This window comes from Tachypleus tridentatus, unplaced genomic scaffold (assembly GCF_004210375.1).
Source record: "Tachypleus tridentatus isolate NWPU-2018 unplaced genomic scaffold, ASM421037v1 Hic_cluster_2, whole genome shotgun sequence".
NCBI classification, from domain to species: domain Eukaryota; kingdom Metazoa; phylum Arthropoda; class Merostomata; order Xiphosura; family Limulidae; genus Tachypleus; species Tachypleus tridentatus.
Window position 1 is genome coordinate 59,356,340 of NW_027467782.1, and position 26,555 is coordinate 59,382,894.

Genomic DNA, 26,555 nt, shown 5'->3' on the forward strand with positions numbered 1-26,555 from the left:
TACTTCTGTTTTAAGAATAAGTAAAACCAAAATTAATAGTAACAAATATTTTCGTTTCTTGCTTTTTAAGTTAATGTTTTGTTGTACCCCACATAATGCATAATTCTTCTCGTGGTTCATGGCATGCGCATGTTTTACTGACCTCACAAAAGTACAAATTGCAACGTTAAGTGTCTCTTATGTAACATTACTTTAGTGTCTACTGACTGACTGACTGACAGCGTACTACTGGTTAAAACAAGTGAACCTTCCAGCCACCTTTTGCTCACTTTCGGAGAAATAACATTAATAAAATATTTCAAGCGCTTCTGTGGCACCTCTATTGTTGAATAAATGTAAACTGATTTTTTTTCTAATTCATTCGAACAGCTTAGCTATTGTGTATCGCAGTTTTTCTTAATCTTCCAGTAATTTGAAGTTTGGACGATGAATGGTAAACATATAGAAAAAATAAAATGATAATTTAGTTTTAAAATTGATTATATATAAGTTTAGACAAAATAAATTAGAAGCAATTTTTTGTGATCTACTACTTGTTCATCACTCTCAACGTTTGGATATTACAAATAGAATTTATATACAAATAGCAGTTGACGTATAAACTTTAAACGTAATTGATGTGTTCACATGGAATAGCATGTAATATCAATAATTTTAAACAGCAAGCAAATACACGCACAATTAAGTCCTTTCTTCTTCTGTAGCTGACAAAAATAAGAGGATACAGAAATGCGTGTTTCTGAATAAAATTCACATTGAAGCCTAAATACTTCACATCTTATACATTTCAGACTATGTACTCAATGATAAGTTTCTAGACATTACTTGGATATTTTATCACAGCATGTTGTTAATATGTTATATAATGTTGCGGATAATTGAATGAAATATAAGTTATAGATGAATCTCAATAGTACATATGGTGAATATTTAATAATAGATATCGGCTGTTGTAGTGGACACTAATTAGCATATATTGTATGATTTAACAAACATTTAATAGTAACGCACTGAATGCTGTAGTGGACACTTATCAATACACATTAGATGTTGTAGAAAACACATAATGGCACATATTGGATGCTGTTATGGACACTTATTAGCACATATTGAATATATTATTATGATTATTATTCATAAGCAGCCAAACGATTCGTTTATGGCTATTTTCTCAACCATCAATCCAACGGTAGGTCAGAGGTAAGCTTGAAGGCTTATATCCTTAAATTCCAAATTTAGATTTATCGTAATGGGCACGGTATAGATGTCCCATTGTGTTACTTTGCGTTTAACAAAATAGAAACAAAATAAATTCATAGATTATTTTAGCAAATGTATTCTATATTTTTACAGATTCCACAGATAAGTTACGCCTCTACTAGTACTGAACTCAGCGATAAAGCAAGATTTGGCTATTTTTCACGAGTTGTTCCACCTGATAACTTCCAGGCTCAGGCTATGGTTGACGTCATACTCAAGCTGGGTTGGAATTATGTGTCTACAGTTGCTGTTGATGGTGACTACGGAGAAAAAGGCATAGAGTATTTCAAGATGTTAGCTCAAAAAGCAGGTAATGTTTAAAACTGACATAAAATGTTTTTATAGTCCCAGAAAGAGAGAGCAATTCTTTTTCTAAAAAAATAATGTTTGTTTGTTTTTGAATTTCGCGCAAAGCTACACGAGGGCAATCTGCGCTAGCCGTCCCTAATTTAGCAATGTAATACTAGAGAGAAGGCAACTAGTCATCACACAACCCACCGCCAACTCTTGGGCTACTCTCTTACCAACGAGTAGTGGAATTGAGCGAACTTTATAACGCCCCCACAACTGAAAGAACGAGCATATTTGAAGTGACGGGGATTCGAAACTGTTACTTTCAGATTATGAGTCGAACGCTCTAACCACCTGACCATGCCAGGCCCAGAAGGAATGAACTGAGAGGCAGTATATAAAATAATATTGTTTTAAATACCATCTTATTTTCGATCACAAAAAATGGACGAAGTGAAAGACAATATATTATAAAGTGGTTTTCAATTAAGACGATAGTGCATAAACTATAGATCTCGGATCAAACAGAATGATTGAAATGGACGATAGTATATATTATAATTTAATTCTAAATCGGGAAGGAAGAACAAAAGTTATAGAATATTATCTGATCTTAGATCAGGGGAAATGGACAGTCGGGAGACAGTAACTATTACGATATGTAACTGAAATCAATTATAACAAAGCTATAACTAGGTAGCGTCTTCTTCCAAAAAGGTACAAAGGCACAAAAGAATAAAAAATTAATATTAAAATGCTTTCTTTGTAAAACGCTGTTTTTTCTTTGAAACTATATTAAAATTCAAAATGTCTCAAAGGTTATGCTAAATCTTTTTCTATTTAGTAACGTAAGTTAACCAACATAAATAATTATAATTGTATATTTCGTCATTATTTTCTTGGCTGCCATATATGTAACAGTCTTATCCAACCGTATACTTCTAATGTTAAATATTTATATATATTATTGTAAGGTAAGTTTAGCTTGATATCATTGTGATATCCAGTCTACTAATGTCATTTTATGTTTAATATTACTGAGTTAGTTAACCAGCTAATTTCATTATATTTTCTAAATTTATTTGGTGCATTGTGTTATATAATCTAAACATTTCATCGTGTTGTCCAATATTCTCAAGTTTACTGTTCTATCCACCTAACCTAAAATCACTACATGGTTATCCAGTCATCTATCAATGTTATTTTATCCAACTTTGAAATGTTCTTTCTGTGATTTGGCATTACTTAATTCGTTGTGTTTACTTAGCTTTTCTAGTTTCATTTTGTTTGTTTTGACTAACCAAATTTATAATGAGTTCCAGCCTTTGTAAATCAGTATTAATCATTATTTATTATGATTTTATGACTTACTAGACACCCTCAGTTGATCCAGCTTTGGCTAAGCTCATTGTATAAGTTAATCTTATTGAGTTTACTGTTCGTCACATCTCTCACTTGTGCCACGTTTATTGTGTCACCCAAACTTTGGTCTGTTTGTTTGTAGTTAAGCACAAAGCTACACAAGGGGCCATCTGTGCTCTATTTACCAAGAGTACTAAAACACGGATTCTAGTGTTGTAAGTCCACAGACATACTACTGTGCCACACATTAATCACGTATGTTATATTTATTCAGCGTTATTAGGTTCATCTTATGATATAGCGTTACTAAGTGCAGTATTTACCACAACTAATATTTTATGATTCTCATATTGTTTCTTTTGTTAATTTATATATTTAATATTTGTTTTTAGAGAAATGTAAAAGCTTTAAACAACCACAGTTTTCATAACTTTTTTATGTATTTTGCTATATAACAAAATAATCAAACAGTAAAATTAAGAGGAATAAAACATTTCTTTTTATTTTAAATCGTTTATTTAATATTGTATTAAAACAACAAACACCAATATTGTGTTATTTGATTAAATCATTCAATTACCACTTACTTAATATTATACGAAAATAATTAATTGGAAATGAACTTTTAACCATTTAGTTAGATTTTCTACAGTGTCTGAATTCTGATTTGTCCAAGCGTTTCAACGTTTATTCACAATATTCCAGATTACATCTAAACTCATAATTTTCTAAACTAATACTGTTAATCAACTCTGAAATAATAATTGTTAAATATTCATAAAATGTAGTACTTTCGTGAATATAATATTTTACCTTTTTTTTTACGTTGTTGGCATATACTACTGTAACAAGATATAAACAACACTTTGGAACTTGATACCATTCTGATTTTTAAAGACTTTATGAAGATACAAAGATTGAAACTAGATAATATATGATAAACCTCTCCAGTGATATAGGAGTATTTTCAAAAAACGTATTTTAGTGTATATTTATGCATGTAAATAATGTGTATGAGCTCGCATATTTTAACTGTTTTATAAAACATATTAAAGTAACAACAAACAGTTACTTCCTGTTTTTCTTACTTTAAAAAACGTGTCATTACATCATTTATAAACTATTCATGTATTGTTTGTATGAAGTGAATAGTAGAGTGAATTTCTACAAAGACTACTCAACAAGATTTTGATTTTGTTATAACAAAAAAATAGTAATAAACAGAAAACTAATTTATTTTCTGAGAGTCAGTTTCTCAATCACTTAGGCTATTCTATGTCGATACACGTTTTTTTTTTCCTTTAGTTGCATCTTCTTTGAAATCTGAAGGATCATTTTTCTTCTTTTCTTTCAAACACTAAATCCTCTTATACACGACCGGAAAAAATACATAAGGTTAAATGATAGGTGATATGTGTGTTGGAAGTTTCCTCAACCATACTATTTTTATAAACGTACTGTAGTTTCAAGCTTACAGTAAGTGTCGAGATATTGTTCGTAATCTATTTTGGTCATCAAATACATGTTGTCTAATGAATGAATCTCTGCAAATGTAATGTTTATTACGTATAGAAAAGTTATGTCTTCGAACATTTTCAAGACCCATCATGGCAAGGTGATTAAGGCACTCGACTAGTAATCTGAGAGTCGCAGGTTCGAATCCCCATCATACCAAACATGCTCGCCCTTTCAGCCATGTGGACGTTATAATGTGACCGTCAATCCCACTATTTGTTGGTAAAAGAGTAGTCCAAGAGTTGGGGGTGGGTGGTGGTGATTAGCTGCCTTCCCTTTAGTCTTACACGTCTAAGTTAGGGACGGCTAGCGCAGATAGCCCTCGTGTAGCTCTGCGCGAAATTCAAATCAAGACAAAATAGAACATTTTCAAAGAATCACAACTAAACGTTATTTTCAATATAGGATTGATGTAGATATATAGGTATTCAATGATAATATCAAACGCTATTTATATGTTACAGAAGTTTTCTAATTACTTTTGAGGTATTTATAAACTATGCTACTCTAATTAACCACTTTAAACTTCTTATATAAATGTTAACCATTAAAAAAGTTAAAATTACCGAATTGAAAATTTTAATTTTGTTTTAACAAGTATTTTTTATTTTCAAGGTCACTCTAAATGGCAAATATCAAGAGTGATATGATGTAAATACATGTATATCTACCATACTGTAATGCATGGATATTTACTTCTATGTAACATCAGTAAAAGTATACTGTCCTACCTGTTTCCTTTATAAAATATCTGATCACTACATTATTTTATACCAAGTAACCAGATTTTATGCACAGTATGAATTTTCAAATTGATAGTATGATTAATTTGGTGCTACCAATAGTTAAAGCAATTTATTTTCTATTATTCAGGAATATGCATTGCTGTGTCCGAAAAAAATATCTCGAAACTCAAAACCAGGAGATTTTAGTCGAATTGTTGAAAACCTGAGCACCAAACCTCGTGCTCGTGGTGTGGTATTGTTTGTGGACGAAGATAACTGTAGGTAAAAGTGGATTTGTGTGGCGAGTTTCATACTTTTTAATGTGTAACATAAAATAGGGTTAAGGCTACCTGTATCATGGTTGAGTAGTTAGTATAAAATATTGCTTATCCGAGATTCTTTCTATAACGTTTATCTATCTGTTTTTCTATCTGTCAATCATCTTAATTTTTATCCACCTATTTATCAATATATATATGCGTGTGTGTGTGTGTATTTTCTAATAGAAAACTACTTGCGGCTACAATAGATGCTGGTAAAATAGGTCACTTTCAGTGGATAGGAAGTGATAGCTGGGGAGCTAAAGTGCATCCAGTCAGGTACCAAGAAGTGGCAGCAGAGGGCGCTATTACAATTTTACCAAAAAGGAAGGAAATAAAAGGTAAAGGACATCTTGCTATTTCAAGATTTCTTTAAAACACTGAAAAAAAGCAAGTCATTTGAATCTCAAAATAATATTCCATACATTATGTACGAACATGATAGGATAATAGTGTTTATACTTAGAACAAGGTATCCTGTTCTAAAAAGAAAGTAAGTTTAACAATTTTCTCAATCACAGTGTTTACTTTCAAATTTTATTTGTTTAAGCCTATAAACCTGTCCAATGCGTGTTTGAGTAACATGTCTTAAAGGAACTTCCAACAAGTTTCAACTATACTAATTTTTTCAAGAAAAATAAATTAAAATACACTTAAATATATGCATGGAAACGTCTGTTATAAACAGTTTTTCGCTGTCCTTTTTCTTCAGTAGCTGAATATGGTATAGTTCCAACTGCAATGAATCACATTTATATTAAAATCATTCATAAAATGTTTATCGTAACTCATCTCCTAGACATAGTAATTGCAGTTGTTTCTGAAACTCATAGTCGTTTAATTCCCATTATCTTTGTTCCAGCAATAGCAAATAACTTGTGATTATTGTTTACAAACTGACGTCAAAATATAACCTGGTAAATCGATTATGGAAAGCATACCACCATCTCCGTTGTTACTCTGCACGTTTAATCCTTTTGTCACTGGGATAAAAATACTTCAGGCAATAAATGAAGTCTTTAGTGCCAAGTTCTTTCAAGAGGCGTTCTCCCTAGGGACCGCGCTTTAACATTCAATAGACAGATGCAATATAATTTGTCAATGCCAACCCTTCATGATGGAATACGAAGAAGAAAAGAACCAAGACCGTCAGTAAACAGATCATATATATATGAAAACTACTTGAGTAGTTAGTTTTCTTGAAATTTGATAGGTTAGTAATAGCTAACGCATTTAGAAACTCGGGAATAATTTGCTTACAATTATCTCGCATAAATGATCTACCAGGGTAGTTTGCTGTATAGTTTGCATTCCTTGTTTAAAAATTAAGGTGAGCTGTACCAAGAGACATCTTAAAACATGCTGTTTTATAGATATAAATTGCGTTTTACGAGAGGTCCATTTGGCACGTAGAATTGGTATAATTCTTACGTGCATCTGCCTAGGGTTAAGGTGTTTTACATAAAAGAGTGTATGTAAATATCTTGTATAAAGTGGCGGATGTAGAGGAAATACTAGTGAACTTATTTATTACATTTTTTTTCTTCATTTTCTAAGACTTTAATAGATACTTCAGTTCTTTGGGGCCACAAACGAACAAAAGGAATCCGTGGTTTAAACCATTCTGGGAGCAGCATTTTAATTGCAAATTTGACAACGATTACATGGATATTGGCTCTTGTACAGGTGAGTAAAACGACATCAGTATACCACGTTCCACAGAATTTGTACAGGTGAGTAGAAACATCAGTATACCACGTTCCACAGAACTTGTACAGGTGAGTAGAAACAACATCAGTATATCACGTTTCACAGAACTTGTACAGGTGAGTAGAAACAACATCAGTATACCACGTTCCACAGAACTGGTATGACAAATGTTTTCTCAAACTTTTCCCACATCCTTTTGATGTTAGTTTTAGCATTCTGTAACTACCTTGTTTTACGTTTGTAATATAAAATAATGAAAGTTTGTAATTTTACAAACGCAAAGGTTTGCTATATAGAATAGAATTGAGATCTTTATTTCAGCGACCATGTTTTATCTTCCTTTTTCTGGTAACTATATGGAACTAGAATAAATAAAACTTCACACTGCTGCTAACCTTATGTGTTTTCATTAGTGTTATTAGTACCGCATTTGGTATGTTTAAACCTATTCATTGAAAAAATTAAGTTAATTTAAGAGAACTTGCGTTAAACATTGGCTGTATTATTTATAGTTTTGAAGCACTACAAGAAGCCATATAAACAACTTATCCTTATCCAGCTTTATAAAGTCCACTGTGTTTATATTGCATTGTTTGGTTCATTAGGTTACCTAATCCTTATTGAGTTCGGTATTTCCAGATCTTTTGACTCTATAACCCTAATAATGTTTTCAAAGTTTTGTATGATTAATTTTTCGCACGAAAAAGTTAACGGTTTCAGGCGCCCTTAGAATTTGCTTAAAGATTTTAGGGTCTAAAATAATAGGAACAATGTGTGTCATTCTACTTAAAATAATTTGATAAATGTAATACTAAAACACCCTTGTTTCTATTGGTTGATTAAAATATCCAACTACCATTTATCTGATAATGTATAAACGTGAGACATTTAAATTCAACCTCTAAAAATTTGGAAAGTTTTCTTCCCCCGTCTGAAAGCTAAGTTTTCCAATCGTATTTAACATTTGCTTTAAAAGTTTAAGAGCATCCATTACCCATAAACTCGTGGTTTTATTAATTTAAAAATTAATTAACTTTCGAATATTAATTCAGTTTTCATGTATTATTACGCATTTGTAAAGGGCTTGCTGTTTTCAGCTTGTTGATCTACAAAGGGTTAAGTCTATTGCGATAAAAGTATTTTGAAATCTCACTACGTCGTTATAGTCTATGGCACCGCATCCAATAATACTCTATCTGACGTTCGTATATTTTAACAGTGTCACCTGCAACTGCTTTCCATTGCAAAAAGCTCTGTCGTAAGGCTATTATGTCAAAATCACATCTCTACTTCCTGCATACTTTTTATAACTCCTCCATTACAAGAAGACGAAAGTTTCCCTGTGCCCAATACAACATCCTGATCGCACTGAAACCTATAGGCGTCGTCGTAGGTTCGTATGAAATAAAAAGAATACCAGTTTGATCCTCTATCAACTTGAGGTATGTAACATTGTAATGGGAGATATGACAGGAAGATTTATGTTCGTGAAATCATACCCCGTTGACCTTGTTCCTGGGCAGGGATAATTCTTTATCATAGCGTGAACTGTTAGCTGGAACAAGTAGACGGCTTTTGCTACTGAACTTAGAGTTTGCGGATTCCCGTCTATCTCAAGATGTAACACTTAGCTGAAATACGACTTGTTGTACGTAATTTTTCTGAATGATTCTGTTTCCACAAGTTGAACCAAATTCATTTGTTGCTCAATGTCATTAAATACAAAGGATATCTCTATTTTGGAAGTCCTAAATTCCCGATGTGAAGACATCTTTACGATCTGCGTGACTATATGAATAATTTTGTGTTAGAAAGGGCTCTTACATACTCTTCCCAAAAATTATCAATTTTAGATGGCATTACATTACACGCGTAACGCCATACAAAGTGAAAATGGAGTTCTAATATATTCCGTCCTACCACGACTTTACATCGCCTGTGTTGGTTTGGATAGTCTTTGTATAGCCATAACGTTTACGACCCTTTGTATCACACTAACTAATTAACAAATGAAGAGACGTGACTTAAAATCTTTTTCCTCCGTAGTCATTCATAACGAAACTATATGAAACTCAATGATATGTTGTTATAATTGTTAAGTTGTCTTGATTCAAAAATAATGATGTGATTAATTCTTTCATAACTCAGAATTTTGTAATTTTGTGAATAGGGACCGAATCATTGGATAAATACGAACAGGAAGGATTAGTGCCGTTTGTAATTGATGCTGTATACGCCATGGCGCATGCACTACACAACATGATGAAAGAACGCTGTGAGTATTTTTTGGGATGTGAGAGCATGTTTCCAGCGCCCCCTGGAAAGGAACTTTTAGAGTATATTCGAAATGTGTCGTTTAAAAGTAGGTACACTTTTAATTTATTTCATTACAACATCGTAAAAACACCTGTTAAATCATTAACTAAATATGGTGTTTTTGTTAAAATTGATATAAGTATATTAAACAAGATTTTCAAGCTCAGACTTTCAGACTTTATATGGCTTTCTTTCAGCAATAAAACTCGTTCTTAATGTTTAAGATGTATATTTGTGCCTACAGTGAGTAAAACTTAGTAAGAAACTGCCGTTAGAAATAAACAAATCGAGGTAAAGTTCAGTTTATTGACAGCAATGTTCTAATGTCTTTAGGCTGTCTTAAAGATATATAAGCATGTGTGAGTTCTGATTAAGATACTTCTATATAATACGTCTATAGATCTCTTCATGATATTTCTTTATATCACATGTATAAATCATCTTCAGCATACTTATATTTTCTTTGCGAGTATAGGCTGTCTTCATGATACTTCTTTATATCACTTGTATAGATTGTCTTCAGGATACTTTTGTATATCACGTGTATAGATTGTTTTAGAATACTTATATACAACACGTGTATAGAATGCCTTCAGGAAAGTTTTGTATATCATGTATACAGACTGTCTTGTCTTCAGAATGTTTCTCCGTGTTACCTATAGTGTATAAATCATGCTTGATATCCATATTTTTTCTTTTAGAATGTCGTACGTTATCTGACATTTTTCCTAATTACAGATGCTATTGTCTTAGCTTTTAAATTTGCTTCTTTAATATTTTCCATTATAGAAATATATTTCTAACAATTTATAGTATATAGGCTTTCCTCACTGTACTCTAACTTCTACTCTAAATTTAATGAGCATGTATGTGTCTCTACTATTGACCACTGTATAGATTGTGTAATGGTTACACGATCTCTAATACTGTAATTTACACTTTACAAGCAGTAAATGTTACGTCTTCCTTTTATAATGGATATTTATTAATAATTACACAGTCACAATCTCCAGGTTTCAGAATATGCTTTTAATATTTTGTTTCCATCTTATTTTAATATTAACTATAATAGTTTGTAAAGTATTTACCGTGTAAAAAAGTCATATTTTTCATCTTCTAGTGTATAATATAGAGATTTTTTGCAAATGTTTTTACCTTTCTTTATTGTGTAGATTGTTGTCAAATTCAATTATGGTATTTCATTTTTTGAAGAGGTAAAGAAACTTTACTTAATATGTTTTCATAGTAAAAATGTTGCCATACGTCATATAAATTTGTATCCCAAACTTGTAAAATCTTTATCAACTTATATGTGGTACGGATATGTTTCATTCACATCTTTAAAAACTATAGAAAGAGTATTAATTTTATCAATCTACTGAAAGACATCGTCGGAGTCTTATTTCACTTTGATTTTTTTATATGTAATAACTAGAAATTACAAGAAGTTATTATAAATAGTTGTTCGTACTTTTTTCTTCATTTTATAAGTCGTGAATTGTATTAAAACTTGGAAACATCGTATTTAAAATTATGGGTCAGAAAGTTATTTCGATTGGCTCCTAAATTCAGCAAAATATCACATAGAAATGTGAAAGTGAAACACGTTATACTTTGAAATTCAGAATATTTTAGTTTTTAAGCTGCATCTTAGATCTGAACCTTTTTATACGGTTAACTGTAAAAACTATAACAGGATTATTTATGAAAGACAACGTAGGACGTTGAGGGTCTAATAAAAAGGTTTCAACTGACACGTGTCCTAAATATATATTTGCATTTCTTTGCTCTTCTTTGAAGTTAAGCACAAAGCTACACAATGGATTATCTGTGTTCTGCTCACCACTGATATTAAAACTCGAATTCTAGCTTTGTAAGTCCGCAGACATACCGCTGTGCCCTGAGGGATATAGATTTGTGTTCAATTTTCTTTAACTAATCAACAGGCATTCACTTCGCATTTTATGCAGCTCTTTGTATTTTCCAAATCATGCGAGAAAAGGCCTATATGTTTTTAAATAAAATAAAATATTGAACCCTTATTACGTTAACATGTTGACATTGTGTGAGTATTCACAACTCGAATCTATGTAGAACAGACTCTGCTACGCGCGTGAATGTATAGGTAGATTAACATTTCCACAAGTCTTGAGCTGTGATTGTCTAGACAGTACAAACGTACCTCTTTCAGTACAAGTATGGTAAACAAAGCTTCATATATATAAGTAATACCAACTTACCAAACACTGCCTTTTATTTTAAGCTGATTATTATTATGATTGCTATTCTGGTGAAGGATAACAAGTTTATCGCATGCCTTTTAAAGTAAAGTAAATTTTAACAATAAGGCACGCCTTCCTCAAAACAATTACAGTTAAACGTTCTCCACTAAGAGTTATAATGTAACTATTCGAACTACTTCACCAAGTTATAGTTATTGTTTTAATTGTTTGTACATACTCATTATAAAATGAAAGCTGATTTCAAGTTTGCTCAGGTATTTTAATACCTTTATGATAAAGATCAAATTAGCTTCACTTTATATGGCACAAAGTTCACTCCAACTGTGTTTTTACAAGATGTACATATGTTATACAGAAAAAGGTCGTAAGTGTGTGCTTAAAACGTCCACAATTTTCCAAACGATAGTGAATCTTAGTATTTATTGTCAAGTTCTTAATAATTATTTTTTTGTTCTTTTAGCACAGTTTTAATATATCTGACCCCTGAAACATACAGTCATGTTCTGTCTACATATATTAAACTCGATAATATGTAACTAACGGAATTAGTTTTGATACAGCTCCTACGTGGAATATTTTATTTACAAATTTGAACATCGCTTTAACATTACCATAAGAGTTACAGTTGTTACCAGTATTTCAGCAAGCAAAACAAAAAGTATTATTTATAAAATTTGATAAAATAAGATTATGTTACACAGAAAGCAATTGGTGTTCATACTATCCTTATATATGTTATATATGTACATACAATATAGATACAATAATAAGTTGTTCACAACCACTTTCCGAAGAAACAACAGTGAGATTCATCTCTGTAATGCTGTCTTTGTAAATTACTTGAGGAAAGTCTAAATAGCAGATATATAAAATTATAAATCAGATTAGAATTCTGCCAAAGCTTCCTTTCACAAACAAGTTAGTATGTTAGTATAACTTTTTAATCATTTCCATATATTTAGTTTTATCTTGCAATGCTGGTAAAACAAGGAATGTGTATACAATTTGTGAAATCGTTAAGCAACGGATGAATCTGAGAGTTTTAATGCTTACAAAATGTTGTTTTTTTTTATACTTACTTGTATTAACCACACAGATTAAGTATGTCCCAATGTATCCAGTTTGTTTGTTGTTTTTGTAGTTTGTAGTGTCATCTATTGAGAAAATTCATATTTATCACTGTGTTTTTAAATAGTATATGAATATAAGCTTACATAGACCAATGGTTCCCAAATTGTGTGTCACGGCGCCGCAGCAAACTCACAGGAACGCCGCGAAATATTTCAAATTTTTGAGGGAAACACAGAAACACAGACATCTATCAGACATCCCGTTAACTACTAACTCGAAGTAGTTCACATTAGATCGCGCTATATTCCTTTCGAAGACGTTTTCGAATGTTTGAAATATGATTTTGTTTACTTGTACTTTCGGTTACGCCAGTAACTTCTCGAATTTTCTCATTTATTAGATTTTGTATATAAATATATTTCGTCTCTCCAGGTCCGTTAGTAATAGAAATAACTGAATGGTGTTGTGATCAAGTGTCTGCGAGGTCTAACGAAGTTCAGTGAATTATTTTGTTGATTTTTAGTCCTTGTGCATAAAAATGGAAATATTTTTTTTCATATTAATAAGAAGTGTGGTAGTGAAGAAAAGGATAGCGAACCACAGACTAGTGGAAAAGTTGTGATGATATCAATCATGAAGAGTGTCTGCAGTGTGTATTATATCTAAAGTTTTGGCTCCAGAGTGCATGCTTCCAAGTAAACTAAAGCGCCCCTTACAGACCAATCATCCTAACATGGCTAGTTAATCCCGTGGTTATTTTACCAGAAAGTTAAAATAATTTAAAGAACAAAAAGGTACATTTTTTAAACAAGCATCAATACCAAGCAATGCTTTATTAGCATCCTACAAGGTAATACATAGAATCGAGAAATGTAAAATGCCTCACACCATCGCAGAAGAACTGATCTAACCGGCTGCAGTAGATATGGTGAACATTATGATTGGTGAATCTGCGGCAAGGCTGCTTTCAAAGGTTCCTTTATCCAACAATACTATTAGTTGTAGAATCCAATACATGGCCGAAGACCTCAACGATCAGCTAATTGAAAAATGAAAGAGAAGGAATTCCGGTTACAGCTAGATGAGGCGACAGATAGTAACACGAATGCTCATTTGATTTGCTACACACGGTTCGTGACAAAATTGTGGAAGGCCTTTTTTTTTTGGTAAAAGTATCATTGCAGGTTCAAAGGCTCAAGACTTGATTGAGGTCCTTGACGCTTTTATGTGTGAAAACAACTTAGACTGGACTAAGTGCGTTGGCATCTGTACCAATGGTAATCGCGCTACATCAGGCTGTTATGGAGGGTTGCAAGCATTCATACGAAATAAAGCTCTTAATGCACTGTGGAACCACTGCATAATTCACAGGAAAGCTCTTGCGTCAAAGCACCTGAGTCCTCCACTGAACCTAGTCCTGGAAAGTATATTGAATGTGGTGAACTTTATAGAAACTCGGCCACAGAAGGCGAGGTTTGTTTACAAAACTATGTGAAAATATGGGATCTGAGCACACTTCTTTGTTGTACTACTATAGCTCTCCCGTGTAAATGTTGAGCTGAATTTACCTCTGCAGAAGAACAAAATATTGTTGAGCTGTCTTTTCACAAGACCTGGCAAAAAACAAAATCTGGCAGCATGGAACTAACTGAGTTTTGACTATGAGTAAAGATGAATATCCGCTGCTAAGTACTAAAGCTCAGCGAATTCTAGTTTTATTTGCAACATCATATAGCTGCAAAGCTGGATTTTTGACGGTTGCTGTGATGAAAAGCAAGTACCACGCGAAAATCAATCTGGAACAGGAAATGAGGGTGGCGGTGTCCAATCTGATTCCAAGGTTTGAGAAGCTGTGAAGTGCACAACAAGCGCATACCCCACATTAATAATTTTGGTTATTTAAAATAAAATAAAATTGTGTTTTTACTTTCAGTTTACGTGTATTATTCTTTCAAACGGTTACTAAGTTATTAGAACATAAATACTTATTAGGTATTTAATTGGTTGGACCTATTTAATAAACGGAACTGTTAGGTTTTTCTTTTTGCCTGAAGGCGCCGTGAAAGATTTGCTGTGTGTGTGTGTATAAATATATATATCAACTAGGTGCGACATTGATAGATTTAGGCTCCATAAGGTTATTTCTTAACGTCCTTTGGCAGTAAAATAAGAATTATTTACAGCTGTGAGATTGTCAGGTACTCAAGTCTGCCAGTTTGCTTTCCTTTGCTCTTTTTACTATATTACAACTCATACACTAACGTATATTTTTACACTTGTTTCTAATCAGAGTTAAAATATTTAATATTAGCATTTTTTACATCACATTGCACGTTTCTAGCTCGAACTGCTACTTAGTTGTCCTCATTATTAAATTGTAATATACAAAAGGGAATATGAGGCTTCTAGCACACCGGTCTGAATTAAAAATAGTTGAGTCGTTCTGCTTTACCTGTTATAGAAGTAAAGATTGTTTGTTTTCGTTCATTAAGAAAATTTAATGAAATTTCAAATTATTAAATTTAAACGTTGCTAGGTCGGGCTTAATTAATCTGGCTTTAATTTAACTTCCATTTCTACACAAATGTGATATTTGAAAGCTTTTAAGTAGTCGATGTTATATTTCTCATCAACTTTAAACATTTTTCATTTGATTTAACATATATTATAACAAAATATAGAATTTTTTATTTTCACAACACTTTAGTGCGACAGGGATTTGAACCCGCAAACCTCGGATTACGAGTTGAACGCCTTAACACACTTGGCCATGCCGCGCCGCTTGAAGGGCCTGCAATATAGTTAGTAATGCTTCTTGTCCTATTTATGTTTTTATATTTATTATCAGTGAAAAAAAGCACTAATTGTGACATTAAAATTGATTGAATTACTATATTACAAATAGAGCAGCTCATAACATAAAAATATATTATTATGTTAACTAACGCTTCCAATATCGTGTTATATCATCGTTCATTAGTCTGCATATTTCCTTATATATTGGAGCTCCCTACTAGCTCGTCCTCCGCTGGTATAGTGGTAAGTCTATGGATTTACAATGCTAAAATCAGGGGTTCGATTCACCTCGGTGAACTCAGCAGATAGCTCCACGTGGCTTTGCTATAAAAAACACACAAAAACCTAGTAGGTCCGCGGTAAGTCTTATATCTCTGAGAATCTGGCTTCGATTTCTGTAATGGGCAGTGTATAATTTTATGCTTAACAACAAACAAATACATAAGAATATTAGAAAAAATCAATGTAAATAAAATCTTTTTCATTATAAATATTTTTATTGGTTCTACGACATTTCGCAGCCGCAATTTCGCACCCGACTCTTGGCAGCCAACATCACAATAGAACTTAGGTGTTCATTTCCTTCATTTTCACATGTTCAAAATTTTTAACTTTTAACGATGTATTTTAATTTCATTTCTATCATTATGTATTTCACAAATGTTTAAGCGACAAGATACATGTTACAGAATAATACTGAGTTTATCACAATACCTGAGTTGATGAGAAAGAAACAGAGAGACTAGTTCACATGCTGATAATTATCCTCCAAACATAACATGATTTCAAGGTATCATCTAACCTGCCCTAAGTGGTTCACTGGTAAATCTTAGTGCTCATACTTCTAATAATGGGGTTCAACAATGGCAGTGGACACACCATAGATAGCTCATTCAGTAGCTTTGTGCTACAGGATGTTCGGAAAGTTACTGTGCACTTGTATATTTATTAACAGACAAAACTGCACAGTGACTTTCCGAACACCCTGTATATTGAGGTTCGACATTAGCGGTGTAGCTATCACAGCCCATTCAACCACAAACAAAAATACAAACGTTCATCGACATTCTCGTAATTGTTTTAAACAGTGTGTTAACAACAAATCATAGAAACATTGGATTGATTATAAATTATGTAGCATGAAAACTATGATGTTAATAACATTATGAAGTGATGAAAACTATAATACGAATAATATTATCGAGTGATGAAAACTATAATACGAATAACATTATCGAGTGATGAAAACTATGATATTAAAATATTATCGAGCGATAAAAACTGTGATATTAATAGAATTATTAATATCACAGTTTTCATCATATATAATGTTATTAGTATCATAGTTGATGTAAATAGTCGGCTGGGTAATCATCCGCTGCCAATTTTCCTGGGTGCAAAATTGTCCGCTGCTAACGAGCTCGGCTGTCAAATTGTTGGCTGCCAAGAGTCGGGTGCGAAATTGCGGCTGCGAAATGTCGAGACACCATTTTTATTGTATATAGATCGGAATACACTGGTTGAAAATATTTGAAATGCTTTTAAATGACACTAAATTGATCACATCAGATCCGTATTGTTTGAAGAAGGAAAACCAAAAACGGAGAACATAATTTAGTCATACAAACTTGCAGAGTTCTATCGAATATTAGAGTTCTTGTTGGTGAAAAGCCAGAAATAGAAATTTGAAAAGACTCTTGGACTACTCCAATTGGCTTGTTAAACCTTTTATTTCTTTATTGTAAAACTTTTGTTCTTACCAATTAGTGAAATGAAAATAGAAAGATACAGCTTTCTATAGTTCAGAAAGCTAAGTTCATTAAAATATATGCTCGCTGAGAAGAGTCACAAGTTTGAAACGTACGAAGAGTCAGTTTTTACTTCTATAAGAAAATAAATTTATGTTACGCATTAAATACATCCTTAACCATTCCTGCCTATAAGCTTCAAATGTAATTTGTATCGAACAAGTATAAGTTATGCTGTATGGGTTTTCTTCTCTAAATTGATTTTATATTCTAAACTGTCATGAAAGTTCACGAGAAAGTGTCAAGTATTTTCCATCTACAAAAAGGGCCCGGCATGGCCAAGCGTGTTAAGGCGTGCGACTCGTAATCTGAGGATCGCGGGTTCGCATCCCCATCGCGCTAAACATGCTCGCCCTTTCAGCCGTGGGGGCGTTATAATGTGACGGCCAATCCCACTATTCGTTGGTAAAAGAGTAGCCCAAGAGTTGGCGGTGGGTGGTGATGGCTAGCTGCCTTCCCTCTAGTCTTACACTGCTAAATTAGGGACGGCTAGCACAGATAGCCCTTGAGTAGCTTTATGCGAAATTCAAAAAAACAAAACAAAACAAACCATCTACAAATAAATTATTGTACTATGAAAACAATATTATATTAAGAAGTACTTCTGTGCAGAATATTTTAAGTCTCATAACTTCTCCCTAAGAAGTACTTCTGTGCAGAATATTTTAAGTCTCATAACTTCTCCTTAAGAAGTACTTCTGTGCAGAATATTTTTTTCAAATTAGTCTGAATATTGAGTGCATATCATTATCGTTTGTCCTCCGTGTCCAATTCAATCTTCTCGTCGATCTGTTTTATTTAAAAACGTATCATAATGGAGGTATACCTACATTTTTTAATAATTCTGGGAAATAATAAAGAAAAACTGTCTAGAACCATTCTTATTTTTAAAGGTCAATATGCGAATTAACAAAAGATAACAGTTTACCATTGTTGTTTTTTTCAAGCTCAACATGTGAAATAACGAAGGATAACTCTCTGTTACCTTTGTTCTCTTTTAAAGGCCAGCAGGGAGGGGACATGGTTGTTCGTTTTAACCATGACGGAGATGCTCCAGGAAGCTACCACATCTACCAGTTTCAAAAACAGGCCGAAGAAAAGTACGATTACAAAACTGTTGGACAGTGGAACGAAGGAAGGTAAAATACTGCTGAAACTGTAAAAAATATATCTAACACACACACGCGCACACAGTTACATATAATAAATATATTCTTGTATCCGTTTACCAAATTAGGGTTGGCAGTCTGTGGATATTCATTGGTTTCAACTTTTTTAGCCCGACATGGCCAGGTGGTTAGGGCCCTCGACTCGTAATCTGAGATTCGCAGGTTCGAATCCCCGTCACACCAGATAAGCTCGCCCTTTCAGCCATGGAGGTGTTATTATGTTACGGTCAATCTCACTATTCGTTGGTAAAATAGTAGCCCAAGAGTTAACAGTGGGTGGTGGTGACAAGCTGTCTTTCCTCTATTTTTACACTGCTGAAGTAGGGTCGGCTAGCGTAAATAGCCCTCGTGTAGCTTTGCGTTTAATTTAAAAACAAACAAAGAAAATATTACTTCCTGTCTGTACGACTTGTAGTTTGTTGTTTAAAAAAGTACGGTAGTAATGCAAGTAGCAAAGTCAAATGCCACCTGCTGCCATCTTAAGAAAACTCTTTAATTGTTAAGTACATCTTATACAATCTGTAAATAATATGCCTTAAAATTTTGTAATTTACTGCTTGCTTAATATTATATGGTAATTATAAATAAGGATTTAACCACTGTACTTCACTCTTTATTGTTTGTTTGTTTGAAATTAAGCACAAAGCTACCCAATGGAATATATCTGTGCTCTGCCACCATATGTATCGAAACCTGGTTTTCAACGGTGTAAGTTCGTAGACACATTGCTATTCCACTGGGGTTGGCACTCTTTATTGATAGAACTGAAATGCTATCATAGAAAAAAGAGGTGTAAACCATAAAATGTTTTAACGAAATTTGTACACCTAATATATTTTCATTGAGTCATCAAAATGTCACGTTTGGTTCATAAATTTATCCATTATACATATATATATATATTAAAACCGCATACCATAACTTCTTATCTGGCAATATTGTCTTGAAGTAATTCAGTTATAGTCTATCTCTTCTGCAATTTAATAAAATATTATGCCTTGTGAATTTCTTCATTTCATATTTTGACTTTTATATCCACAAATAATAACTAGCTATCTCTAGCTAAGACATGAAGAATAGTAGTGTGTATGTGTGTATTTTCTTATAGCAAAGCCACATTGGGCTATCTGCTGAGTCCACCGAGGGGAAGAGAACAGTAGTTATTTCCTTGTTTAGCTGCCTTGCAAATTGTTGATTTATCTTTTGCTCATATATATTTATATGTGTGTTGAGTTAAATGTATCACGTTTCGTATTTCCACTTATTTTCGTAACTTTTCAGCAATCGTGTTTTGTTTATCATTATTTCATGTCATATTACGTGTGTAGCAGACAAATATTTATAAAAATAATTAACACTGTGTGAGTTAAGCAAATTGTAAGACGCAGCTGAAACGGTTGTAGTCCATAAAACGGTATAAAAGCCTTTTGTTACAGTTAAAACTGTCAGATTTATAGCATGTAACAAAATGGTCCAATAATGCTTTTTTGAAGTGCGTCAGTAAGTATCTAATCAAAATTAAAACATTTTTTTGATCACAGCTCAACTTATTCCGTATATTTTTCTGATCACAGCTCAACTTGTTCAGTGTGAAGCATTACACTTCACTGATACTTTTTCACTATATAATGTGCTTCCACTCATATATATTTTTGAACACTAATTTAACCAAGATATCCTTCAAGAAGCGATTTGGACCTAGTGTGAGTTTGTTTAAATTTTAAATTATCTTAATACGCAATGTGTCAAGAGACAATTAGATTCAAATGCACTTATTAAAACCACAAAAAATAATTAACTATCTAGATAAATATATCGTGTGTTGTCATTTAATACAGAAATTAACATAGAGGTTTTATTGCATTGTCACAGTTATCTCATTAGTTTGAATATTTTTGCCCTATGATCAAACATTTTACGTATATCAGTATAATGCAGTCATTTTTACTGTTATTATTTATTTCAGACTCAGTCTAAACTTGAAACTCACAGAATGGAAGAATTCAAATGCAACGGTTCCAACATCGAACTGTAGTGACCCTTGTCTGAAAGGTCACATCCGTCAATTTCAGCAACGTTCCTGTTGTTGGTTGTGTGTCGCCTGTCGAGAAGACGAATATATCTTCAACAATGAGTGTTCTTACTGCCTTGAAGGCTACATGCCGCGTCCAGATAAAGCAGGGTGCTTTAAGCTCCCTCTCGAATTCATGACCTGGGACAGCCCCTGGACTATTATTCCAGCAGCTTTTGCTGCATTAGGGATTGTTTGCACGTTTTTACTTTTGCCGTTTTGTGCATTTCAGCAGGACTCCAGTCATAATGGCATCTGGACGGGAACTGTGTTATTTACTCCTCCTAGGCTTGGCGCTTAGTTATTGCATGAGCTTTGTAATATTATCCAAACCCACTACCGCCACTTGTACGCTTATGAGGGTAGGCTTAGGGCTGTGCCTCAGCCTTTGTTATTCTGCTATACTTACGAAAACAAACCGAATCTCGAGGATATTTAATCGAGGTATCCGCAGTATCAAAAGACCTAGCTATACAAGTCCACGGTCTCAGGTCTTGATTTGCCTCGGCTTAGTTTCAATTCAGTTAGTGTTTGCTATTGCCTGGCTCATAGTGGAACCCCCCAAACTGCGAGAAACTTATCCCACAAGAGCATCCGCTGTCCTTCAATGTGGCGTTTCCAGTATTTCAATGGGGGTATCCCTCATCTACAACAAGTTTTTGATAATACTATGTACAGTATATGCTTTCAAGACACGTCGAATCCCTGAGAATTTCAACGAAGCCAAGTACATTGGATTCACTATGTATTCAACTTGCATTGTCTGGTTGGCTTTCATACCTATCTACTTTAGCACAAATAACGACTTCAAGGTAATACTAATTGTACTTAAGTGTTCATTACTTACTTAGCTGCCAGCAATATAATGATCTTTAATAAAATTTCAGTCATTTAAAACATTTTTGAATCTTCAGCCCTTTGAATCAACTTAGATGCTGCACCTTAACCATCTTTTGTTAAACGCTATTCAAATATCCTCATAGCACATAATCTATAAAGAATTTTGTCAAATGATTTACTCTTACCTATTGCTTTAAATGCTTATTATTGATTTATGTATCAAACTAAATGTCAATAACTCTAAGGAGTTGATATCAAGTGTTTGTATAAAAAAAAGAAAAATACCAATGTTTGTCTTTATTGCTTAGATACTTACTAATGAAAAATGTTTAATATTAACCTTGAATATTAAATAAAAATAAAATAAACTTAAAATTTAAATATATCACATTGAACAATATTTATTACGTCTGAATCGGAACACTTACTTAACAAAACTTCATTTTATCTTATTATTTTTGAAAAATAATAAGGTAATTTTAGAATGTTTTTATGAAAGTTGTTTTGCAAACACATTATTGCTCAAATATTCACATTAGTTCCTTTAACTGTTAATAATATCAAAAGACTAACAACGAATGGTATCATACCAATAATAAAATTCAAGGTGTCATAATTTAAAATTAATGTTTCCAGAGAGTCAAAAAATGACAAGTGGTAACATAAATAAGCAACAAACTTTCAGGCGATTATATTTTGTGATTTTAAAAGGCATATTTATATATAACCAATATAATACAAAGTGCACCAAAATTATTAATCCAAAAATGGAAGAAAAAGTAAGAAAACAAAGGTGCCAAAACTTTACATAACTGTCAATTATGTTCTCATTAATCATCGATTTTTTGTAGTTTTCCTGGTTATCATATAGTTAAAAGAAAAGTATTCATACATCCAGGAAGGTTCAGGAAAGTTTTGAATATTTCTAACATCCTAAAGGATTTTTTTCGGAAAAAAGTTGTGTGTCTACTTTAAGAACTCGCAAGATATAAAAATCTAGGTTTATTATATTAGATTACACAGCTTTTTTTCTGTTTCACTATTCATTAGTTTTTACTGTACTCTAAAGTATTCAGTATTTATTACTCTGATACATTTTCCATTTGCAATTTTTTCACAGTTGGACAACAATGAAATACTTTGCACAAGTACGGGTGCATGAGTTTTATATAACCGCCTTACAGCTAGTCTTAGATATGCAGACTTATTAAAGAACCTTGCATTTCTCCGGAAAAATTGGTCCCTTTCATGTTAAATTTCTTGCAAATCCACTGAAAACGTTTTCTTGACAATGTGGCACTTTTCTCTCAACTTTTCTTTAAAATCGATTAGTATTAGGCTTTCCAGAAGACAGAACTAGTGTTATTGTTTTCTGAAAAAGTTTCATTTTGTTCAAAATGACGATGCGACAGCGTTTTCACTTCTGAAAACTCAACTATTCCGTACATGGCTTTCGCTGGGTGAGAAAAAATTTACATAAAAGATAAAAAATAAAGAAGAATTTTAATTAATATCAAAAGTTTTCGTAAACATCTTCTTTAGTGAAACTGGTTCGTAAGTTGTTTAAAATTTCTTTTCATCTGCTTCTGTACAAACTGATCCGAAACTTTGTGTGTGTGTTGAAATTTGCGAGTGGAATAAAACTTTGTCTGTAATAAATTAGAATGACCAACAAACAAGATCATTCATTGTTTCATTAACATTTATTCAGGGTTATTACTTAATTAACTAATTTATTTTGATAAGATTAGCTATGCACCAATCCACAAAACTCACTGTGTAAAGAGTATTATAAGTTAATACTCTCAAACATTAATCCTTTGTGGACCTAATATTACCAGCATGATTATTGGCAGTTACAGTTTCTGTTTTTTAAAGTGAACTGAGTAATTAGTTTCCATGAGTTGTTTACATTTTTTTTCGTTCAACAACGGTATCTATATATAAATAATATATCCTCATCACATAAGATATTAACAAGTTTGAGGTATTCCTGAAAACTGATTATTTAAATCATGCTTTCATGTTAAATAATACATAGCTTGAGAAACTTTGTACCAAAGCTTTATGACTACCCTCAGCTACCATGGTAATAGTAAAATGAATTATTTGAAAATGTGCATGAAAACAAAATATTATAAAGGTGTCCACGTTAATGAAATGTTATAAAGGTATCCATGTAAGTGAAATTTTATAAAGCTTATGAGGCAGAATTACAAATAATAAAAATTATTGTACAAGCCCTAACTTAAAACAAGTCTAGTCTTGCTACGTTTCTATCTTTGTAGCAAATGATGTAAAAATAGTAAACGAAGCATTTAGAAACTTCTTTTGGGAACTTATGTAAAAATTATAAATAACAAATAAAGTTAAAACAATAAAGTATTCTTAACTAATCAAAATCATTTGTAAAAATTTACATTATCTAATTTTTAGGATTCACTTTAACTGACTACTGAAGTATAAATGTTTATACCTCTTATTTTAACCGTTCAAAATAGGATCATTAGAATTCCTCTTTCGTTAGACATCAAAATTTCCTGTTGTTGCTCTGTTTTCATTTACACACAAAACAGAACTTAAAATTCTTTGACTTGCTTGGGTTCTTATATATATATATATATACGTGTTATTGTTTATTTTGAACTATTAACTGCATATACTTTTACATATTTATTATATTTGGCCTTGTAAATAAACTACTTTTAATCGTTTGTGTATTTTAATCTCTTGAGTCTCCCTATCTTGCTTGAATATTTCCGTCTGCCTCCTAACCAGTTTTCCTTTGAATAACAAGATTTAAAATGTAACTTATTTTGGTTTTTTCAAATACATATTTTTTTAATTTTCATTCTTTGTTTACAGTTACATTATCTAAATCTTGATTTCTCTCTTTAGGTTCAAATCTCTAGTCTCTGTATCTGTATCAGTATCAGCGCTACAGTAGCTCTTGGTTGTCTCTTCACACCAAAGATCTACATATGTCTTTGTCAACCTTATAAAAACGTCAGAACTGGAGGAACTCAAGGCAGTACTTCTGGACATAGTATGCGTTTCAAGAGGTCCGGTGCAAGTGCTGCTTTAGCTTCCATAGTTACTGCAGCAGTTATTGGTACAACTAGACCAGCTACAGACTCATCAGACTTCCGCTCAACAACAAACGGAGAAGTGTCTCCTAGTCTTGAGGAGAGCAGCATGAGTTAATATAATTCAACATCATTTTAATCTTTGATCCTTAAAATTCATTCAGAGATAGAATAAAAATGATTAGATAATTAATTCAAGATATAACCTACTTTCATCGTCTGACGTTACAGTAAAATACATCGGCGATAAACCTGCATAAATGCCATATCCATCTAAGGAGGAAAGTCCGATCCAAAATGTTATTCTAGTTTACGATTGCATTTTCAAGCATCGTTAATGTTAAAAAGTCATCTTTCCTTTCTTAGTTGAAGCTAAGGCTAACCTTCAGTCAGGCTTTGTTGAAAGAAGAAACTATCAGAGCTAAAACGTAGTTTAATAAAAAAAACAGCCATTACTTAATCTACAAACAATTTCTTAGGATGGAGCACAACATTTTTGTTGGAAATTCTTGGAAAAAGTGATGCATAACAATTCTCTACTGGCTCGGGATCACTTCTTTCTAATGGCAGAATTCTTTTATTGTACATATTGTGTTATTTGAGTGATAATTTGAATCCTTCAACGTATCACTACACCGGATACGGTGCTACTTTAAAATATGTCAGGACTGTTTTTTCCCTCCATAAAGTAACAACACATGATAGTTATGAAGAACTCATGACCCACACATGTCTAGTCGAACGCTACTTCTAATGTGCAGTTCACGCGTTAAATTATGTATTGAATGCCTTAGTATATCGTTACATATAATGTGATATTATTATATGTCCGATAAGATTGCTATCTTACGCAGAAGATTGACTTGTCGTTGTTCTGCAGCTTGTTAACGTCATGTGGCCAATAACTTCCGATGTACAGCGCTTAAGTAGCTGAAATGATTCTTCACTTCAATACATCGCTACATACGATGTGAATGCCAGTTTAAAATTGTTTTTATCGTAAGTGATTATAGCGTTGGCAGGCTTATTTTTTTATGAGCCAAAATATATGTACCTGGCCCACAAACACCCAAAATATTACTTTATAACAAGCAAACGGAAACTGTGAAAAATTTCACAGTTGCGAAAAAAACAAGTCATCAATACAACCAAGTTTTATACAAATGTTTTTGTCGATGATTCGTAAAGAATATTTCACAATTAAAAGAGACCTTGTCACATAAAAGTACTTTTTGTTTAACAGAATTGCAAATGTTACCTTAGTGAGTGAGTGACTAGTGGTAATTATGAGTCAGTCCCTTCGTGACATTTAACGAACGTGCGCCTGAAGTGAGGAATCTGTGACTCTTTAAATGAAACAAAGGTGTTCTTAGAGTAACAGAATTGAATGATATGATTTCGTATTATTGTAATGATTATAACTTCTTGACTGGTCCGATTTTAAATGTCAAAAATTCAGTGCGATAATCTGACTAGAAATAGTTTGATAAAATACAAATACCTGATTTCAAATCAACAAACGCTGTTCACAGAAATATTGGGGCTCATGTTTCTGTGAATGGTTTTTGAGGAGTGTAATTTTGAAAGTTGTACATATTTATATATATTATCTATATAAGTGTTATTTGTCTTCTTATTAAGTTACATTGTATTAGAAACATGTAGGTAATCTCACGTTAGATTTCTATACATGAAGATAACATTTTGAAATACATTTCTAGAGTTCGTTATTTTTACATGTATACGGTTCTTCTCTGATTGTTATACAACAAAACTAAACTTGTAGTTTGTGACACTAACATTTTCATTCTTTATTATAATTTACTTTCGTCTCATACAACTCTAGATCTGCGGTTTATGATTTAAAGACATGAAGTTAGTGAGTGTGATTTTGCGTAATGTTATCTAGAAATCTTATGAAAACTTAAATGGTTTTGTATTTTATTTAATCATTGGTTGATGCAACTAAATT

At 32.4% G+C, this 26,555-nt stretch overlaps 1 pseudogene; it reads left to right on the plus strand.

Moving 5' to 3' along the window:
* The first annotated feature begins 1,332 nt into the window (after positions 1–1,332).
* On the plus strand, positions 1,333–25,000 carry LOC143242341 (metabotropic glutamate receptor 8-like; annotated as a pseudogene).
* The last annotated feature ends 1,555 nt before the right edge of the window (positions 25,001–26,555 follow it).